The following is a 3,814-nucleotide window of genomic DNA, read 5'->3' as shown; positions in this document are numbered from 1 at the left end:
GAATGGGGGGGTAGGAAAGAGGGGAAAGAAGGGGGAGGTGCGGAAAGAAGGGGGAGTCTCAAAGGGTTGCTGTGTACCGGCTCCCTGCGCCCTCCCCACCACCTGCCTCCGCTCTGCTCCCTCATCTCCCCCTGGCCTGGCCCTCTCAGTCGGCGAGTATCGGCTGTGATAGCGGCGGCGGGAGGAGAGGGGGGGGGGAGGGCACCCCGCTGGCTGTCCTGTCTGCCTTGGACCAACCGGCCGAACCGCCCAAAGCGAAAGGACGTCTATTCACCAAGACGACGGCAGCGGTCCGTCCGGCGAGTCAATAGAGTACCTTCCTCCATTATAAAAAGCATGACCCATGCGCAATATTAAAGATTCAGAGTAGGTACAAAACTAAACACTACCACACACACACACACGCGCGCACAACGCCACGCGGGGGAGGTCACACCAGTCCAGGCCATGCCCCGCGCCCCTCCACCCCACCCTCCAGCAGGCGGTGCAGGCCGTGTGTGCTGCTGGTCCAGAGCACCCAGCGACCCCGCACCACATGGTGGCCGCACAACATCGCGCACCAGCGCGCCGTCAACAGTCTGACCACACGCATCCCCCGAGCACCTCTCTCACACACACTCTCACCGAAACACGCGCGCACGCGCACACGCACACGCACACGCACGCACACACACACACACACACACATTGCCGTTCTCTCTCGCGCACTCGCTCCCTCCCACGCAGGGGGGGGGAGGAGGGGGTGACGACGACAGAGATTGAGGACGACAGAGAGACAAAGAGCAGGGGCACAAAGGTGCGTGCCTGACAGGGAACACTAACTATTTACACGGAAGCGGCGCTGAGCGGCAGTGAGCGCCAGTGAGCGGCGGTGAGCACCGGCTCTCACGTCTCGAGTTTTCTTTGCTGTGTGCGCGGCAGATCAAAGCAACAAGAAAAAAATAAACATACATCTGCGTTTAAAAAAAAAAGAGGCGTATAGGGTGTAAAAGAGAGGGATGATGAAAAAAAAAAAAAAAAAACAGTCACACACATCCTTTTCCTTCTTTCCCACCCCCTACGAGAGAGGACTATTTACGCGCCAGAAGCCAGATACACGGCCGTGCGCGCGCGCGCCACGTCAAGTGGGGCGCCTGCGATCGGGAGGGTAGGCAAGCCCGGCCGACAGGCGTGCTATTGTTCTGCCTACACGCAGCCTGCCCGCGCTCCAGCTCCAGCACATACACACACACACACACACACGATCCTCAACAAACACTGCCAATATTGAAAGGTGCGCAACATTCAGGCATGATCTCTCGCTCCTACACGACACATACACATAATATCCGCGTGCGTGTATGTGCTCTGTGCTTGAGCGCAAAAAAAAAGTTTGGTCGATTGAAGCATTGCCGTTAAATTAGAGAAATGTTTATACTCTTAGAAAATTTGAAATATCAATAAGATTTAAACAAGTTTTCTTTAAAACTTAATAAGAGCTCAGTTGAGATCTCGAATAACACAGCTATAAGGGCGGGTGTACGCGTGCGCGCACGGGTCGACGCCGCTGATTTGAAAAAGAATCAACAAAAATAAATCGGAGAGATGAGCAAAAGAATGATTAAATCTAGCAATTAAACGCGTATAAATTATACAAACGTTGATCATTCTCCCTTCTACCTATAGCAGAAATTTCCATGAGACTCGTTTGTAGGAGGGAGGGGAAAGGGGGAAAAGGGGGGAACACATATGTTTATCTTGTTTTTTGAATTTCAACAATGTGTTGAGTTATTCCCGGAACGCCAATCAGCATCAACCGATAGGCACAGTCAATACACCAGTCTGTCTTTGCAGTACTCATTGGTGGTAACCACCAATTTGCCAGGTCGATATTTTTTGTGCTGTTTTATTCTGTTTCCCCAAATACGTCAGAACGGCCGACGTCAATACGTCCCTGGTGCCGACGAATAACGAGTCAACATGGACCGCCACCCTTACTCACAGCACGACAAAAATAAATGGTAAACCCCTAAATACACAATAAAAATTACAACTTTTTCTAAATTTCAAACGCGCTGTTTTATTTCTAACAAGCCTTTCGTAGAACTTTGGATTTGCCTTTTACTTTGACGTCGCCATCATTCAATGCGAGAGCGGGCACAAAAGTCATTTGCACTGACATTTTGTGTAACAAACTATGCAGATGCACACTTTTTGTTTTTGGTTTTCTGTCGGTAGCAGACTTGAAATGGCAAGGGTCGATGGCAACCACCCCCGCATCCTGTGCGCATAGCCGGCTCAACCCTTCGGCACCTCGACCCGCGCTCGGCACCAGAGAGTTCTATAAATCAACAATGTGGTAAATTTGCGCTCAGTCCTCGAGAGGGGGGAAGGGAGCAGGGTGGGAAGGGGGGGGGGCAGGACGCTGGACGGTAAATGGGATTGTGGGTGGGGGAGTGCGGCAGAGGGTGGTTATGCCGGGCGGGGGGCTGCAAGGGCGTGGCCGAAAGGTCGAAAGGTACCTTCTACTCACATGGATATGGGGACAAGCTATCAGAGCGGATGGTATTGGTTAAATTTCGTAAAACAATTCTACCAAAAAGCACAGACAGTCAGTACAGAATTTCAATTCTGTGCCGATAAGGGTTTAGTTCAATTCTAGGGGTTATGCGACAGGTGACCGGATAAGAGCTGAAGGGTCAGGGTGGACACAACAAGAACACAGCGGAGTGGAAAATAAGGTAGTATAGGGGGGACGGGGTATCAGCGACACGACAACAGCCCCGGTCCCCCGGCGGGCGGCGGGCGAGGCCGCGACCGGGAGCAACGGGAGGGACCTGGGGGGTACACATAACCAAGACGTACAAAAAGACCTGCGGAGGGCGCGGCGGCGGCGGCCAGCATGGCGAGGGAATCATCTTTTTCTGTGAGTTTTTTGGGGGGGGGGAGAGGGAGTGTGTGTGTGTGTGTGAGGGAGAGGAGGGAAGCAAGCACAAAGAGAAACGAAAAGACAAAATCGGGCAGCGCAACCGTAACAAAAACTGCGCGCACGTTCCGCCGTGAAGGAGACAAATGAAGGTTCGGGAGGTGGCAAGGGGTGCGCGGGGTTTGGATTGGGGGGGGGGGGCGGAATGCGGAGAATATGAGCAGACTGTATGGCCAATTTTCCCCATTCCTCTTCATGTTTTTTAGAAGTTCATCTAACAGATATGTTGTTGAAATTTTACGTATTATTGCAAAGAAACGTCAATCAAAGAATAGTGCCAAAAAAAAGGAGCGTATACAGTAAAATGTATTATTTGAAAAAACTTTTTAGCAAAAGTGCAGAACAAAATACCAAAAAACCTGCAAAAAGAACTGTAGCTTTAACATAACTACATCTGACAGGAATATATTTGTCAGTAACAATTGTTAGGGAATCACCCAGCAGCACACCCCGACGCAAAAAACAAAAACAAAAAAAATACGGGTTAGTACAGGGAGAGAAAAAGGGGAAAAGCGTGAGAGGATTCAGACGACCCTGGACTATTAAACAGGGCATGGTGGCACGCCGACGCAAGCGCACAGCGCGCGCACCTCGTCTCTCTTCCCCAAATCACTCTCTCTCACTCACCCTCCCTGCCCTCCCGTCTAATGGGGCTCCCATGCGGGCGGGCCCATGACACGAGATGCGACGCACGCGCAGCCGCGCCCCCCGCGGTCTTCATGACGCAAAACGACGCGCGTCCGCCACATCGAGATGCATCATTATTCACCTATTTTCATTTTTATTGTCGCTGTTGCCGTCCGGGACTATTAGGATGGTTATAGTTTGTGTATAGTGTTATGACACTAG

At 51.6% G+C, this 3,814-nt stretch overlaps 1 protein-coding gene across 6 annotated transcripts in view; it reads right to left on the bottom strand.

Annotated features, from left to right (window-relative positions):
• Nucleotides 1–3,814, bottom strand: part of LOC113204207 (neuronal acetylcholine receptor subunit alpha-7) — a 96,233-nt gene that overhangs the window by 91,755 nt on the left and 664 nt on the right. The window lies entirely within an intron of this gene.

This window comes from Frankliniella occidentalis, unplaced genomic scaffold (genome assembly GCF_000697945.3).
Source record: "Frankliniella occidentalis isolate FOCC.00 unplaced genomic scaffold, Focc_3.1 Scaffold4, whole genome shotgun sequence".
In the NCBI taxonomy this organism is placed as follows: Eukaryota; Metazoa; Arthropoda; class Insecta; order Thysanoptera; family Thripidae; genus Frankliniella; species Frankliniella occidentalis.
The sequence above is the reverse complement of the archived record's forward strand: the minus strand, read 5'-3'. Positions and strand labels throughout refer to the sequence as shown.